Source organism: Saimiri boliviensis, chromosome 11 (genome assembly GCF_048565385.1).
Source record: "Saimiri boliviensis isolate mSaiBol1 chromosome 11, mSaiBol1.pri, whole genome shotgun sequence".
In the NCBI taxonomy this organism is placed as follows: Eukaryota; Metazoa; Chordata; class Mammalia; order Primates; family Cebidae; genus Saimiri; species Saimiri boliviensis.
The window spans coordinates 7,792,369-7,811,056 of record NC_133459.1 but is presented as its reverse complement, the minus strand read 5'-3'; the positions used below and the strand labels follow the sequence as shown (position 1 = coordinate 7,811,056).

Genomic DNA, 18,688 nt, shown 5'->3' with positions numbered 1-18,688 from the left:
ACCCCATCTCTACTAAAAAAAAACAAAAATTAGCTGGGCATGGTGGCGCGTGCCTGTAGTACCAGCTACTCGGGAGGCTGAGGCAGGAGAATTGCTTGAACCCGGGAGGCAGAGGTTGCAGTGAGCCGAGATCACGCCTCAGCACTCCAGCCTGGCGCCTGGTGACAAAGCGAGACTCTGTCTCAAAAAAAAAAAAAAAGGTATTTCCACTGTGTTTTATGTTTTTCTGTTTCTTTCTGTCTCTTGGTGGTTCCTTGAGGGCTTTGATGATCAGGGCAGAGGCACAAGGCACCACCTCAATCTGGGCCTGTCTGTTCTGAATGGTCAGTTTCACTGTAATCCACAGACCCTTCCAGTTACCGGGTGCCTTGGCCGTGTCCTCACCAACCATTTTTGGAGACAGATTCAGGGGGCCTATCTTGGGAACCAACGTATGTATGGCACCAGCTTCACCCCCGGTGCACCTCAGGTATGCGACTTTGATCTCACTGGGGTCGAACCTTGGCAGCAGGGTGGTGGAAGCTGGTGTTGGATGAACTCAGATAACTCAGATTCAGGACGACTGAAGAAAGTTACACCTTGGCCTCCTCCGAGCTGAAAGCAGAAAGCTGTATCTTTTGAAGAGAGAGTCAAGAAGAATTACTGATAAGTTGAACGTGAGGTGCAAAAGAAAAAGCCAGACTGACCTCAAGGTTTTTTTGTTTTGTTTTGTTTTGCTTTTGAGACAGAGTCTCACTCTTGTCACCCAGACTGGAGTGCAGGTGTGCGATCTCAGCTCACTGCTACCTCCACCTCCCAGGTTCAAAGGATTGTCCTGCCTCAGCTTCCTGAGTAGCTGGGATTACAGGCATGTGTCACCACACCCAGCTAAATTTTGTATTTTTAGAAAAGATGGGGTTGCGCCAAGTTAGCCAGGCTGGTCTCGAACTCCTGGCCTCAAGTGAACCGCCTGCCTAGGCCTCCCAAAGTGCTGGGACTGTAGGCGTGAGCCACTGTGCCTGGCCAGAGCATGTTGGTTTTAAAACAAGAACTAAACATAACTTTTAGAAATAAAGATGAATGGGTTAAAGAGCAGATTATTAGACACAATTGAAGACAGGATTGACCCCAGAAAGACTGAATGGAAAAGTTAGCCAGAATCCAGTGAAGAGAGACAGAGAGAAAAACTATGAGAGGTTAAGAAATTCAGAGGATTAGGCCGGGCACAGTGGCTCACATCTGTAATCCCAGCATTTAGGGAGGCTGAAATGAGTACACTCTTGAGGTCAGAAGTTCAAGACTCAGCCTGGCTAATGTGGAAAAACCCCATCTCTACTAAAAATTTAAAAATTAGCCAGGCATGGTGGCAGGCGCCTTTGATATATAACAGTTTCTGGGAAACATAGTGAGACACTGGTCTCTGTTAAAAATAGAAAGTGTGGTGGCTCATGCCTGTAATCCCAGCATTTTGGGAGGCCGAGGAGGGAGGATCACAAGCTCAGGAGTTTGAGACCAGCCTGGGCCACAGAGTGAGATCCTGTCTCTATGAAAAAATGTTTAAATTACCCAGGCATGGTAGTGCACACCTGTTGTCCCAGCTACTCGGAGGCTGAGGCTGGAGAATCACTTGAACCCAGAAGGCAGAGGTTGCAGTGAGCCAGGATCACGCCACTGTTCTCTAGCCTGGGCGACAAAGCGAAACCTGTCTCAAAAAATTAATTAAATTAAATTAAATGAAAATGCACATTTTTAGAAGTCTCTTCTTATTGCTCATTTTAAAAATTTTTGGCTGGGCACAGTGGCTCACCCTTTAATCCCAGCACTTTGGGAGGCCAAGGCAGGAGGATTGCTTGAGCTTAGGAGTTGAAGACCAGCCTGGGCAACATAGCAAGACCCCATCTCTATTAAAAATAAAAATCAGGCCAGGCGCGGTGTCTCAAGCCTGTAATCCCAGCACTTTGGGAGGCCGAGGCGGGTGGATCACGAGGTCAAGAGATCGAGACCATCCTGGTCAACAATCCAGGTGAAACCCCGTCTCTACTAAAAATACAAAAAGTTAGCTGGGCATGGTGGTACGTGCCTGTAATCCCAGCTACACAGGAGGCTGAGACAGGAGAATTGCCTGAACCCAGGAGGCGGAGGTTGTGGTGAGCCGAGATCGCGCCATTGCACTCCAGCCTGGGTAACAAGAGCGAAACTCTGTCTCAAAAAAATAAAAAAAATAAATAAATAATAAATAAATAAAAATCAGGGCCAGGCATGATGGCTTATGCCTGTAATCCCAGCAATTTGAAAGGCCAGGGCACGTGGAACACTTGAGGTCAAGAGTTTGAGACCAGCCTGGCCAACATGGCGAAACCCTGTCTCTACTAAAAATGCAAAATTTATTTTCGAAAAAAAAAAGGCCGGGCATGGTGGCTCACGCCTGTAGTCTCAGCACTTTGGGAGGCCAACCGGGCGGATCACCTGAGGTCAGGAGTTCAAGACCAGCCTGGCCAACATGGTGAAGCCCTTTTATTTAAAAAAAAAAAAAATAATACAAAATTTAGCCAGGCATGGTGACAGGCACCTGTAATCCCAGCTTCTTGGGAGGCTGAGACAGGAGAATCACTTGAACCCAGGCGGTGGAGGTTGCAGTGAGCTGATATCACCCCACTGCACTCCAGTCTTGGTGACAGAGCAAGACTCTGTCTCAACAAAAACACCAACCAAAAAAACCCACTAGAAATCAAAAAGCACCCCCCCAAAAAATTCCTAGTAGTTATTTAATAATCTGTGTCTGATTTCTCCAAAATCCTGAGGAGGCCTAAGTCTGTTGTTCACAGTTTCTACTGTTTCTCTCTCATCACGGCTGGCTTCCGTGTGCATTTGGATATTGGGTCATGAGTTTGTACTCAGCTGAACTTCATAAGCGTGATCTCGAGGGCTAACCTGGGGATGTTTTCCTCCAGGCAGGAGAGACTGGTGAGATAGTTAGCTACCAAATGGGAAAAAAACCAATATGATAAAACACCATGGGGCATGGAAGCAATAAGGGCTGCAGGAAATGAAAAGAGAGATGAAATCTGAAGGGGTATTGAAGGTAGTGAAAGAGACGGGTACGTATGTGATGAAGATCCTTTTCCTTAGAAAAGAATTATTCTCACAGTCACACGGTCACAGGATTGTTACTTTAGAATCCCTGCCAACATGTCTGGACCACGTTAGCCAGGAAAAAGAACTTTAATATAGGGGACACACAAACACATGGTGCGCAGTAGCTCCGGGTAGCAGCTAGAAGGAAAGAGACACCAGGGCCGGGTGTGGTGGCTGACGCCTGTAATCCCAGCACTTTGGGAGGCTGAGGTAGGCAGATCACTTGAGGTCAGGAGTTTGAGAACAGCCTGGCCAACATGGTGAAACCCTGTTTCTACTAAAAATACACAAATTAGTTGGACATGGTGGCGGGCGCCTGTAATCCCAGATACTTGGGAGGCTGAGGTGGAAGAATCGCTTGAACCCCAAAGTGAAGTTTGCAGTGAGCCAAGATCGGGATACTGCACTCCAGCCTGGACAACACAGCAACACTCTGTCTGAAAGAAAGCAAGAAAGAAAGAGACACCCAGGCCAGGCACAGTGACTCACGCCTGTAATCCCAGCACTTCCGAGGCGGAGGCGGACGGATCACAAGGTCAGGAGTTCAAGACCAGCCTGGCCAACATGGTGAAACCCTGTCTCCACTAAAAATAAAAAAACTAGCCAAGTATGGTGGCAGGGGTCTATAATCTCAGCTACCTACTTGGGAGGCTGAGGCAAGAGAACCACTTGAACCCAGGAGGAGGAGGCTGCAGTGAGCCGAGATCACACCACTGTACTCCAGCCTGGAAGACAGAGCAAGACTCCATCTCAAAAAAAAAAAAGAGCCGGGCGTGGTGGCTCAAGCCTCTAATCCCAGCACTTTGGGAGGCCGAGGCGGGTGGATCACGAGGTCGAGAGATCGAGACCATCCTGGTCAACATGGTGAAACCCCGTCTCTACTAAAAGTGCAAAAAATTAGCTGGGCATGGTGGCACGTGCCTGTAATCCCAGCTACTTAGGAGGCTGAGGCAGGAGAATTGCCTGAACCCAGGAGGCGGAGGTTGCGGTGAGCCGAGATCGCGCCATTGCACTCCAGCCTGGGTAACAAGAGCAAAACTCCGTCTCAAAAAAAAAAAAAAAAAAAAAAGAAAGAAAGAAAGACACACCCAGAACATTTGTCTTATAACTCTGTGCTTAATAATCTGTATCAGGCCGGGTGCAGTGGTTCATGCCTATAATCCTAGCACTCTGGGAGGCTGAGGCGGGTAGATCATCTGAGTTCAGGGGTTGGAGACCAGCCAGCCTGGCCAACATGGCAAAACCCCGTCTCTACTAAAAATACAAAAATTGCCAAAAAATACAAAAAAAAATGCCAAGTGTGGTGGTGCATACCTGTAATCTCAGCTACTCGGGAGGCTGAGGCAGGAGAATCGCTTGAGCCGGTGGGGCAGGGCGGGGGCAGAGGTTGCAGTGAGCCCAGATTGTGCCATTGCACTAGCCTGGGCAACAGAGCGAGACTCCATCTCAATAAAATAAATAATCTGTATCTAATCACTCCCAATTCTGAGGCAGCCTAAGTCTGTCATTCATAGTTTCTGCTGATTCTCACTCATGATGGCTGGTTTCCTTGTATGTTTGGAAACTGTAGTTAATATATCATGAGTTCGTACTTAGTTAAACTTAATATGTGTGATCTCGAGGGCTAAATTAGGAATGTTTTCCTCCAGACAAGGGTGACTCCCCAAACCAGATCATGTTTGGGGAGGTGTCTTGCGGGGGTTGTTGCTGGAGATTACAAGCTAAAGCATCTCCAGTGATACCCCCATTGAAGGTGTGTCCATAAGCGGCAGAGAAATCAGTACCCACTTTGTGAGGCCAAAGTGGGCAGACTGCTTGAGCCCAGGAGTTGAAGACCAGCCTAGGGAACATGGCAAAACTCCGTCTCTTCCAAAAAAAAAAAATAACAAAAATTAGCAAGTGGCATGTGCCTGTAGTCCCAGTTCCTCAGGAGGCTGCGGCAGGAGGATTTCTTGAGCCCAGGAGGTTGAGGTTGCAGTGAGTCAAGATAATACCACTGCACTCTAGCCTGAGCAACAGAGTGAGACCCTGTCAAAAAAAAAAAAAAAAAAAAAAAGGAGCCGGGCGCGGTGGCTCACACCTGTAATCCCAGCACTTTGGGAGGCTGAGGCAGGCAGATCATGAGGTCAAGAGATCGAGACCAACCTGGCCAACATAATGAAACCCCGTCTCTACTAAAATATAAAAATTAGCCGGGCATGGTGGCGCATGTCTTTAGTCCCAGCTACTCGGGAGGCTGAGGCAGGAGAATTGCTTGAACCCTGGAGGCGGAGGTTGCAGTGAGCTGAGATTGCACCACTGTACTCCAGCCTGGCACCTGGAGACAGAGCAAGACTCTGTCTCAAAACAAAAAAAGAAAAAGAAAGGAAGAGAGGGAAAGAGAGAGAGAGAGAGAGAGAGAGAGAGAGAAAGTACCTCTCTCCTCCTCCCAATTCAACTTCTCATCCTGCAAGGTGCTCAGAGAACACCTGTGAGTGGGTGGATCCCAAGAGAAAACATCCAGGTCATCCACATCCCTTGCCATCATTCGCTTCAAAACTAGTCAAGGAGAAACTCAACACCAAGGTTGAACTTTGTACAATTTGCTTCACCTCCTGTCTCTGCCATGGTACTTGGAGTATGAGTGCTTTGTAAATTTCCGCCTGAAGCAGAAAAACATCCAAACAGCAGAGCAGTGCCAAACTTGCATACCACAGATGCCATGCTAATGCTGCCTCAGGCAGCTTGCTGGGTTTCTGAGCTAGGTTTGCATCTTTGGTCCAGGAAGCTGGGGGGAGATGTGGCTGATCCATCAATCCTCATAGATCAGAGAGATCCTGCTGGAGCCATACAAAAGTGCGGATATCTTTTGTGATCTGTAGAACAAGTCCCCATTCAAAGGTAACTTGGATGCCTGTGAAGGCTGAGTCCACGTCTTCAGAATCTCACAGGTGCAGGTGGATTCCTGAAGAGCACCACCCGTGTCAGAAAAAAACTCTGTCCAAACTGTTTTTCCTCACACCACAACATTCAACACAGGAGACTTCTGTGACCAAATGTGTAGGGGTGGACACCAGCTGGGTGTCCTGCAATTCAATTTCAACACTATCTACCTGGAGATAGCGTCAGACCCCACAGGTTCAGGACTCAACCCGGAAGACTGCCTCCCCCAGCACCAGTCACAAGCCTGAGCCTCTGGAACTTCTGATTCACTGGCTTCAATTTGAGGTTCCCACGACCCCCTCTTGGGGTGTTTTGTTTGTTTGTTTTGACAGAGTCTTACTCTGTTGCCCAGGCTGGAGTGCAGTGGCGTGATCTCGGCTCCCTGCAATCTCCCACTCCTGGTTTCAAGTGATTCTCCTGCCTCAGCCTCCCAAGTAGCTGGGAACTATAGGTGTGTGCCACCATATCCAGCTAATTTGTGTGTGTGTGTGTGTGTGTGTGTGTGTTTTGTTTTGTTTTTGAGATGGAGTCTCACTTTGTCACCCAGGCTGGAGTGCAGTGGCACAGTCTCAGCTCACTGCAACCTCTGCCTCCCGTGTTCAAGCAATTCTACTGCAGCAGCCTCCTGAGTAGCTGGAACTACAGGTGCGTGCCGCCACACTCGGCTATTTTTTGTGTTTTCAGTAGAGACAGGGTTTCACCATGTTGGCCAGGCTGGTCTCAAGCTTCTGACCTCAAGTGATCTGCCCGCCTTGGCCTGCCAAAGTGCTGGGATTACAGGTGTGAGGCACTGTGCCTGGCCTGGGTTTAAGATGTTGGAATGGCTCACAGAACTCAAGAAAACACTTACTTATGTTTAGAGGTTTATTATAAAGGATTCACAAAGGATACAGATGAAGCGATGCCCACGGCGGGGTTTAGGGGAAGCAGAGCTTCCCTGCCCTCCCCGCTCTCACCACCCTCCAGGAATCTCCATGCGTTCAGCTACCCAGAAGCCCTCCAAACCCAGTCCTTCTGGCTTTGTATGGAGGCTTCATTACATGGGTATGACCGATAACCGTGTAGAAATGTGATTGGACAAAAGGCCCATGATTTAAACCCCCTACAAGGCCTGTCTGTTCAGACTTTTCTTGGCCTGTCTATGAAGTATTCCTTCCTTTAGGGCCAGAGTTTTGCCCTGTCGCCCAGGCTGGAGTGTGGTGGCGTGATGTCAGCTCATTGCACCCTCTATCTCCCAGATTCTAGCAATTCTCCAGGCTCTGCCTCCCAAGTAGCTGGGATTATAGGCACATGCCACCACTCCCGGCTAATTTTTTTGCATTTTGGGTAAAGACAGGATTTTGCCATGTTGGCCAGCTTGGTCTCGAATTCCTGGCCTCAAGTGATCCACCAGGCTTGGCATCCCAAAGTGCTGAGCCACAGTGCCTGGCCCGAATTGTACACTTTAAATAGGTGAATTGTATATTATGTGAATCATATCTCAATAAAGCTATTTTTAAAAAAGATTAGATGCAGGCGGGCATGGTGGCTCACACCTGTAATCCCAGCACTTTGGAAGGCTGAGGCCAGTGGATCACCTGAGGTCAGGAGTTTGAGACCAGCCTGGCCAACATGGTGAAACCCTGTCTCTACAAAAATACAAAAAAGTAGCCGAGAGTGGTGGTGTGCACCTGTAGTCCCAGCTATTTGGGAGGCTAAGGGAGGAGAATAGCTTGAACCTGGGAGGCGGAGGTTGCAGTAAGCCAAGACTGTGCCACTGCACTTCAGCCTGGGCAATAGAGCAAGACTCCATCTCAAAAAAAAAAAAAAAAAGAATATGTTATATATTTGTACCATTTGACCAAGCCATTCAAATTCTAAAAATCTGTCCTGCAGAAATGTTTGCACAGTCAGGATGTATGTTGCAGACTACATGTAAGAGTGAAAATGTAGGCACAGTCTAATTGTTCATCAGCAGGACACTATTGAAATCACATCTAATATTCAATGCAGTCCTTAAGATGGAGAATGCAGTTCTTAAGATGGAGATGATGTTCAATGCCGTCCTTAAGATGGAGAATGGAGCCGGCTGCGGTGGCTCACGCCTGTAATCCCAGCACTTTGGGAGGCCAAAGTGGGTGTATCGCCTGAGGTCGGCAGTTCGAGACCAGCCTGGGCAACATGGAGAAACCCTGTCTCTACTAAAAATACAAGTTGGTGGTACATGCCTGTAATCCCAGGAAGATTAAAAAAAGGAAGACGGAAGTCTGGAAGTTACACACTAGACTGTTTTTGTTTTGTTTTGTTTTGTTTTGTTTTGTTTTGTTTTGTTTTGTTTTGTTTTTTCAGAGATAGGGTCTCACTGTGTCACTCAGGCTGGAGTGCAGTGGCACAATCTTGGCTCACTGCAACCTCCGCTTCCCAGGTTCAAGCAAGCCTCCCACCTCAGCTTCCTGATGAACTGGGACTACAGGTGCATGCTACACCTGGCTAATTTGTTTTGGCATTTTTTTTAGAGACAGCGTTTTACCATGTTGGCCAGGCTGATCTCAAACTCCTGAGTTCAAGCAATCTTGAACCCACCTAAGCCTCCCAAAGTGCTGGGACTATAGGTGTGAGCCAGCATGCCTGGCCAGACTGTTACTAGTGGAAGTGAAAAAATGAAGTAGGGAGGGAGAAGAAACAAATATATTGTGCTTCTATTTTGTTTAAATTTTTTTGAAAGAGTCTCGCTCTGTCACCTGGGTTGGAGTATAGTGGCGTGATCTCAGCTCATTGCAACCTCTGCCTCCTGAGTTCAAGCGAGTCTCCTGCCTCAGCCTCCCGAGTAGCTGGGACTACAGGCATGTGACACTACACCTAGCTAAATTTTTCTATTTTTAGTAGAGATGGGGTTTCACCATGTTAGCCAAGATGGTCTCCATCTGACCTTGTGATCTGCCTGCCACAGCCTCCCAAAGTGCTAGGATTAGAGGCGTGAGCCACCACATCCAGCCTGAACCTGAATTTTGAAAACAAGCATAGAGTACTTTCTTTTTCTTTTTTTTTGGAGACGAAGTTTCAGTCTTGTTTCTCAGGCTGGAGTGCAGTGGCTTGATCTTGGCTCTCTTGGCTCTTTCTCTACTAAAAATACAAAAATTAGCCAGGCTTCGTGTTTGGTGCCTGTAATCCCACCTGCTCAGGACGCTGAGGCAGGAGAATGGCTTGAACCTGGGAAACAGAGCTGCAGTGAGCTGAGCTCACACCACTGCAGTCCGGTCTGGGTAACAGAGTGAGACTCAGTCTCAAAAAAAAAAAAAAAAACTACACTTCACAGGGTGGGGGCAGGCTGAGCATAGGTGCTCAAGAGACCAACTACAGAATTTTCTGGGGTTTAAATACCCTCTAGAGGTGACTTGGTATACGCCCTAGGCAAAGAACAGGATGAACAGTTAGAAAATTATGTACTCCGAATACCTGTGTAAAAAAGAGAGGATATTTCCTGTCATAGCGGAAGTGTTCCAGTTTAATTTTTAATTTTAATTTTTAATTTTAATTTTTTTTTGTGGGAGAGCGAGACTCTATCTCAAAAGAAAAAAGAAAGGAAGCCCTGGTAAGACGTAAGTCCCTGCTTAGGGAGCTGGGATCTGAGGACCCGGCAGTAGGAGGAAGAGCCTCTGTCCAGAGTGAGCTCAAGGACACCCTCAGGACGGGACCGAGAGAGGAGCCTTGGCACTGGGCCCCTGATGGCGCCTCTCTCGCCAGGAATCCGTGCACAGGCACCAGGAATGAGGTCTGGGACTGTGGCCAAACAGGGTAGACTAATTGGGAGGTAACAAAAGTGTCTTTGTCTTTGCAGAGCTTAAGTTTTGTGGTTGATAGAATTAAGAGGAAGGAGCCTGGGATGCTGATTCTTAGCCTTGTTTCTTGCTGTTGCTATTTTTTTAATCTTGAAGTTTCACAAAAAATCTCAGAGATAGTCTAAAGATCTCAGAAGAATGGAAAGTAAGTTTAATTTTAATTTGCCTCAAATATATATTATACATATATGCATACATAGTGGGTGTGCATGCGTGTGTGTATGTGTGGTAAAGCCCCCAAACTGCAGCCTTCAGATGCTGGAATTCTCCAGAGCCTCTGACAGGGGGTTCCCAACCTCTCCTGAACAGCCCCTCTTGAACCAAGATGGCATGGGAACACCACAGCATCTTGGAAATGGTTTCTTCTCTTAAACTGAGATGGCCTTGGCCTGCCTGGAAATTTTCTCTGTGATCTTCCTCATCTCTGGAGCCACAGAGAATAGCTCCATTCCCTTGATTGCATAATAACCCTTCAGTAACTTGAGTTCAGATCCCAAGTCTGCTCTCTTCCTAGGGGACTTGGGGAGATGTGTTCCTGAGTCTCTCACATCCTGTCTCCCCTGGAGGGGCCCTACGTGGCTTGTTACTCAGAACCGAAGACCCTTCCCAGGAGTACAAACTTCACACCAGATGTGATTCTGTTTCTTATTTTATTATTTTTTGCGACAGAGTCTCACTCTGTTGCCCAGACTAGAGTGCAGTGGTACAATCATCGCTCACTGCAGCCCAGCCTCCTGGGCTCAAGCATTGATCCTGCCTCAGGCTCCTGAGTAGCTAGGACTATAGGTGCATACCACCACATCCGGTTAATATTTTTAACTTTTGTAGAGATGAGACAGGGGTCTCACTATGTTACCTAGGCTGGTCTCAAACTCCTGGACTCAAACGATCCTCTTTCAGCTTCCCAAAGTGCTGGGATCACAAGTACGCGCAACCCCACCCTGAGTGATCCTTTTATTTATATATTTATTTTACTTTTTTATTTTTTGAGGTGAAGTTTCATTCTTGTTGCCCAGACTGGAGTGCAATGCTGAGATCTCAGCTCACTGCAACCTCTGCCTCCTGGGTTCAAGTGATTCTCCTGCCTCAGCCTCCCTAGTAGCTGGGATTACAGGCATGTGCCATCAAGCCCAGCTAATTTTTGTATTTTTAGTAGAGATGGGGTTTCACCACGTTGGCCAGGCTGGTCTTGAACTCCTGACCTCAGGTGATCTAACCCCCGGGGCCTCCCAAAATGCTTGGATTACAGGCGTGAGCCACGGCACCCAGCCAAGTTATCCTTTTTATTGATGCCGCCTAAGTGTGAGCTGCCACATCACCCTGAACTAAGAGATTAGAGTGAGGCCAGTGAGACACTAGCCCGGGTGCAAAATTCAAGGAGACACCAAAAAAACGCAGTCTCTGAGAGAAATCATATTTTAATGCAGTATGCAAAGACAACAAAATTAACACCAAAAATCCACAATGAGAAAAATATTAATATTTTACATGGGAAAATGCTGTGTTCTTAAAAACAGTCATCCATTGCTTAACCATGGAGTTACCTTCTGAGCAATAAGTCTTTAGGCAATTTTTTCATTGACTGAACATCAGAGAGTGTATTTACACCAACCGAGGTGGTATATATTGTTTTATTCTATCACACACACACACACACACACACACACACATATGTGTGTATATATATAGTTTTTATTTTTTTAAAATTTTTAAATTGCATTTTAGGTTTTGAGGTACATGTGAAGAACAAGCAAGATTGTTGCATAGGTACATATTTTTTATTTTTTTAATGAATGAGAGGTTCTTAATTTTGCCCAGGTTGGCCTTGAACGCATAGCCTCTCCTCCTCAAACGGCAGGACAAATGACCAGAGCCACCGCAGCTCCCATAGTTTTTATTTTTTATGAGACAGGTGTTGGTCTGTTGCCAGGTTGGAGTGCAGTGGTGCAATCTCAGCTCACTGCAGTGATCGTCTCTCTGGTTCAAGCAATCCTCCCTCCTCAGTCTCTCAAGTAGCTGGGACTACAGGTGCGCCACTGTGCCCAACTAATTTTTGTATTTTTTTTTTTAGTAGAGACGGGGTTTTGCCATGTTGGCCAGGTTGGTCTTGAACTCCTGAATTCAAGTGATCTGCCCACCTCAGCCTCCCAAAGTGCTGGGATTACAGATGTGAGCCACCACGCCTGCGCATATATTTTTGCCTATGGAAAACCAAATGCCCCAGCACCACTACTGAATAGCGACTGTTACCCCTACTGGATCTGCAATGCCACATCAAGTTCCATGAATGAGGTTTCTTCTACATAGGCTCCGTGATACTCTTATAGGACCACTGTCACACATGGGGTCCATCCTGACTGAAACATTGTTTTATAGTGCATCACTGTACTCACTGCACATGGTTTATGTTTCATCTTCTTTCTTTTCTTTTTTTTTTTTTTTTTTTTTTTCTGAGATGAAGTCTCACTCTGTTGCCCAGGCTGGAGTGCAGTGGCTCAATCTCAGCTCACTGCAACCTCTGCCTCCCAGGTTCAAGCGATTCTCCTGCCTCAGCCTCCCTAGTACCTGGGACTACAGGCGTGCACCACCACGCCCAGCTAACTCTTGTATTTTTAGTAGAGACAGGTTTTCACCATATTGGTCAGCCTGGTCTTGAACTCCTGACTTCATGATCCATCCGCTTCGGCCTCCCAAAGTGCTGGGATCACAGGCATGAGCCCCCGCACCTGGCCTCATTTTGTCTTTTAAGAGTGTCTCACTCTGAACCCAGGCTGCAGTGCAATGCCACAATCATAACTCATCACAGCCTCCGACTCCTGGGCTCAAGGAATACTCACCCTCAGCTGTTTGAATAGTTGGGACCACAGGCACATGCCACCACTCCCAGCTAATTTTTGTTGCTTGTTGAGACTAATTTTTCTTGCTGTGTTGCCCAGGCTGGTCTCAAATGCCTGGGCTCAAGCAATCCTCCCACCTTGGCTTCCCAAAGTGCTGGGATTACAGGCATGAGCCACTGTGCCCAGCCAAAACTACCGGCTTTGTTTGCAAATTTATCTGGAATCCAATCACTTCTCACATATCCACTGCCACAACCTACAGGACCTACAGTGACAGATTGCGACTGTCACTGTGGCCACCATGGTCTCTCTCTGGGACAAGGCAAGAGTCTCCTCGTCGGCTGGGCACAGTGGCTCATGCCCGTAATCCCAGCACTTGGGGAGGCCAAGGTGGTAGATCACTTGAACCCAAGAGTTCTAGATCAGCTTGGGCAACAAAGTGAGACTCTCTCTCTACTAAACAAATAAATAAATAAGCTGGGCGTAGTGTGCACCTGTGATCCCAGCTACTCAGGAGGTTAAGATGGAAGGATCACTTGAACCCTGAAGGTTGAGGCTACAGTGAGCCATGATCATACAACTACATTCCAGCCTCAGTGACACTGCAAGACCCTGTCTTTTTTTTTTTTTTTTTTTTAACTTTAAGTAGAGACAGGGTTTCTCCATGTTGGTCAGGCTGGTCTCAAACTCCTGACCTGAGGTGATCTGCCCTCCTTGGCCTCCCAAATTGCTGGGATTATAGGTGTGAGCCACCGCGCCTGGTCGACCCTGTCTCAAAAGAAAGAAAGAAAGAAAGAAAAGGTCTCCTCACTGAGCCTCCATTTCAGCACCTCCAACACCCTTGTGGTAAACTCTCTTGGGTTGTGGGGGTTCCTGGTATCCAGGCCCGTGGGTAGGCCCTACCACCTTGACTCTGGGTTTGACCATGGGATCTGGTTTGGCCAACGAGACATCAGCAAACAGAGGCCATCAGCACTTGCACACTGGACCTTGCCCTCCTGATCATTTGTTTTTAGGCTACAGCTGCCATGTGAGAAGCTGAGATGGATCACAGGTACGCACACTTTCTCTGTAAAGGGCTGGATAAACGTTTTCAGCCTTGTGGGCCTTGCAGTCTCTGTTGAAACTACTGGACTTTGCCATTGCAGCTTGAGAGTTGCCATGCACAATGTAAGGCCAGTTGCCTCCCGGGGACACCCACCTCTGCACCCCGCACCAGGCTCTGCACTCGGCACCTAGCTCTGCCGCATGGCTCCCCTGGAAGACTCCAGCTGATGCGTGGCTCCTGGCCGGCTCTCCCACCGGAAAACCCGCCCAACAACCCGCCAACCAATAGTGCCCGCCCCGTCTCAGTCCCGCTTCCCTGGAGTCAATCAGAGCACCCAGCTGTTGCTCGGTCCTCCTAGCCATAAAAACCCCACGCCCAAGGAAGTTGGCGCGACTTCCCTGGCCCCTTTCCCCGTTACCATGGAACCTCGCCCGGGAGTTGAATAAATCGGATTCAGCCTTTTGGCATATAGACTCCCGTTAATTAAGTAACTGTACTTTCAGTTTCTTTACTGTAAATTCGCCAGTTCTTATACTGGCCTCAGTTTCCTCATTTTAAACTCGGCAATAACCCTTACATACAATACATAAAGAAATGGAGGGCGGGGCGCAGTGGCTAACACCTGTAATCCCAGCACTTTGGGAGGCCAAGGCCGGCAGATCATGAGGTCAAGAGATCGAGACCATCCTGGCCAACACGGTGAAACCCCGTCTCTACTAAAAATACAAAAATTAGCTGGGCGTGGTGGCACTCATCTGTAGTCCTACTCAAGGCTGAGGCAGGAGAATCACTTGAACCCAGGAGGCAGAGGTTGCAGTGAGCTGCGATCGCACCACTGCACTCCAGCCTGGTGACAGAGCAAGACAATGTCTCAAAAAAAAAAAAAAAAAAAAAATGAGCCTGGGCAACATATGAGACTCTGTGTCTACAAAAATGTTTTTAAAAACAATTTAGCCAGACATGGTGGTGCACACCTGTGGTCCCAGTCACTTGGGAGGCTAAGGTGGGAGGATCACTTGAGCCTGGGAGGTTGAGGCTGCAGTGAGCCATGACTGGATGATTGGCAACAGCACTGCACTCCAGCCTGGCCAACAGAGTGAGAGCTGTCTCAAAAAAGAAAAATGAAAGTGTTTGTGGTTCAATAAAACTTTATTTATAAAAACAGAATCTGGACCCTAGGCCATAGCTTGTCAATCCCTGGGCTAGATAGACTACTGAATGATGAGAAGCCATGTGGAGAGACCCTGCAGGGTGGGAGGCTCTACTAGGTTGAATAATGTCCTCCTCTGAAACTTCATGTTTATCCAGAGCCTTTGCCTATGACCTAGACTGCCAAAACACAATTCCTTAGACTGGGCAATTTACAAATAATAGACATTTATTTCTCACAAGTCTGAAGGCTGGGAAGCACAAGATGAGGCATCCACAGATTTGGTATCAAGTAAGGGCCTGCTTTCTGCTCCTCCTCCATAGATGATGTGCCCTTACGTGGCGGATAAGCAAGGTGGCTCCCTCCAGCCTCTTATATGAGGACTTTAATCCCATTTATGAAGGCAGGACTCAATCACCTGCTAAAGGCCCCACCTCTCTCTCTCTCCCTCTCTCTCTCTTTTTTTTTTTTTGAAATGAAGTCTCACTCTATCGCCCAAGGTGGAGTGCACTGGGGCGATCTCAGCTCACTACAACCTCGGCCTCCCAGGTTCAAGTGATTCTCCTGCCTCAGCCTCCTGAGTAGCTAGAATGACAGGCACCCGCCACCGCGCTGGGCTAATTTTTGTATTTTTAGTAGAGACAGGGTTTCACCATGTTGGTCAGGCTGGTCTTGAACTCCCGACCTCAGGTGATCGGCCCGCTTCAGCCTCCCAAAGTGCTGGGATTACAGGGGTGAGCCTCCATGCTCAGCCTGTCACTTTCGTCCAGTCTCCTACCTTTGCTTTTGAGATCAGTACCTTAAGGAGGCTCACTCAGCCAGTTAGAAGTCTACCCACTTGCTTTTCCATTCAAAATGCAGAAGAGAAATCTCCCTTTGCCGCCTAGCCTCAAGATCATCCTGAGAGGCTCTGACAAAGGCTGTGCGGAAATCCATTCTCTCCTCAGCATTTCCCTGACCACCAGGAAACAAGACAAGCAAACAACAAAAAGCCTAAAGTTAGTCAGAGAATTCCAGCGCAGGAGGTTTGGGGACTTTACTTCCAAGGACTTCACTTCAAGGAAACGGTAAGGGATTTGTGGAAAATCAGAAAGTCTCTTTCTTTTTTGAAACAATTTCTCTCTTGTCGCCCAAGCTGGAGTGCAATGGCGCTGTCTCCGCTGACTGCATCCTCCACCTCCCGGGTTCAAGCAATTCTCCTGCCTCAGCCTGCTGAGTAGCTGGGATTACAGACACCTGTCACCACATTCAGCTGATTTTTGTATTTTTAGTAGAGACTGGGTTTCACCATGTTGGCCAGGCTGGTCTTGAATTCCTGAGCACCTCGCCTTCTCAAAGGGCTGGGATTATAGAGGTGAGCCACTGTGCCCAGCCCAGCAACTTTATTGGTCTGTGATCAATGCAGGGAGAATTTTCTCATTATCTTGTGGTGTGCCTGAAGGCGTGGTGAAACCCTGCTCCCCACGCCTGAATCACGTGGGACCGCTACCTTCTGAATAACTTGGCTCCTGATTTTCCATCTGGAACTCAGCAATCGTTATCTGACCTCACTTCCTTTCAAGACGAGGGCCGTCTCAGGGGTCAGCACTCCTGCCTCTAAGTGACACTGTGACAACCTTAACCTCAGCGACAACCTTAAAAATTCTGTGATAAGCCGGGCATGGTGGCTCAAGCCTCTAATCCCAGCACTTTGGGAGGCCGAGGCGGGTGGATCATGAGGTCGGGAGATCGAGACCATCCTGGTCAACATGGTGAAACCCCATCTCTACTAAAAATACAAAAGATCAGCTGGGCATGGTGGTACGTGCCTGTAATCCCAGCTACTCAGGAGGCTGAGACAGGAGAATTGCCTGAACCCAGGAGGCGGAGGTTGTGGTGAGCCGAGATCGCGCCATTGCACTCCAGCCTGGGTAACAAGAGTGAAACTCCGTCTCAAAAAAAAAAAAAAAAAAAAATTCTGTGATAAAGAGGTGGGGAACAGAGACACAGGAAAAGAAAACTGGCTGAAAAGCCTCCTGCAGATGCTATTTAGGGATATTAGTGCCTTCTAGGTGTCCATTCTAGCTTGAAGCAATAATTCCCAGACTGCGAGCTCCTCCAGAGGATACTATCATTACATCCATCCCGAAGATAAAGGTTCTGGGGCCCTGAGGGAGGCCATGCTGAGTTCTTTGATGTCAAATAGAGGTGCTTTCCTCTGATGCCTGCTGAGATGGACTTTCCTGGAGGTGTTCTATCTCAGCTCTGACTTGGGCCCCCTTTCATCAACTCCTCCCAGGGTAACTCTGTTCCCAGGTGCCTGCTGTTTCCTGGCTTCTGCTGCTCCGCTGGGCCTTGTTACTTAATCCTCTCACCTCTCATTTGGGCACCCTGAGGAATGCCAACCTAGCATAACTGTTGGAAAAACTCTGCAGCGGCCTGGCGCTGTGGCTCACGCCTGTAATCTCAGCACTTTGGGAGGCCGAGGTGGGTGATCATGCCTGTAATCCCAGCCTTGGAAGGCCAAGGCGGGTGGATTCTGGTCAGGAGTTCAAGACCAGCCTGGCCAACATGGTGAAACCCCTGTCTCTACTAAAAATACAAAGCTGGGCGTGGTGGTGCGTGCCTGTAATCCCAGCTACTTGGGAGGCTGAGGCAGGAGAATTGTTTGAACCAGGACCCAAGAGGTGGAGGGTGCGGCAAGCCGAGATGGCGTCACTGCACTCCAGCCTGGGTTACAGAGCAAGATTCCATCAAAAAAAAAAAAAAAAAATCGGCATCACATATACTAAAAAAAAAATTGGAATGATACAGAGAAGACCGGCATGGGCCCTGTGCAAAGACGGCATGGAAATTTGTGAAGTGTTTGGTACTTATAAAAAAAAATTTATATTTAAAAATAAAATATGGCCAGCCATGGTGGCTCACACCTCATGCCAGCCCTTTGGGAAGCAGAGATGTGGATCACGAGGTCAGGATATGGAGACCATCCTGGCTAACATGGTGAAACCCTGTCTCTACTAAAAATGCAAAACTTGGGCTGGGCGCGGTGGCTCAAGCCTGTAATCCCAGCACTTTGGGAGGCCGAGGCGGGTGGATCACGAGGTCAAGAGATCGAGACCATCCTGGTCAACATGGTGAAACCCCGTCTCTACTAAAAATGCAAAAAGTTAGCTGGGCATGGTGGTGCGTGCCTGTAATCCGAGCTACTCAGGAGGCTGAGGCAGGAGAATTGCCTGAACCAAGGAGGCGGAGGTTGCGGTGAGCCGAGATCGCGCCATTGCACTCCAGCCTGGGTAACAAGAGTGAAACTCCGTCTCAAAAAAAAAAAAAAAAAAAAAATGCAAAACTTAGCTGAGCATGGTTGCGGGTGCCTATAATCCCAGCTACTTGGGAGGCTGAAGCAGGAGAATCACTTGATGCTTGAAACCAGGAGGCGGAGGTTGCAGTGAGCCAAGATCACACCACTGCACTCCAGCCTGTGTGACAAAGTGAGGCTGCCTCTCAAAAAATAAAATAGTGCCAGGTGGGGTGGCTCACATCTGTAACTTCAGCACTTTGGGAGGCCAAGGTGGGCAGATCACGAGGTCAGGAGTTCGAGACCAGCCTGACCAACATGGTAAAACCCCATCTCTACTAAATACAAAACTTAGCTGGGCATGTTGGAGGGTGCCTGTAATCCCAATTACTTAGGAGTCTGAGGCAGGAGAACCGCTTGAACCCAGGAGGCAGAGGTTGTGGTGAGCCAAGATTGCACCACTGCACTCCAGCCTGGGCAACAGAGAGAGACTGTCTCAAAAAAGAAAAAAATAAATTAAAT

General features: G+C 48.1%; 1 pseudogene; it reads left to right on the top strand.

The window, feature by feature from the left end:
• Window positions 1–17,644: 17,644 nt before the first annotated feature.
• Window positions 17,645–17,745, top strand: LOC120366182 (U6 spliceosomal RNA; annotated as a pseudogene).
• Window positions 17,746–18,688: the final 943 nt, after the last annotated feature.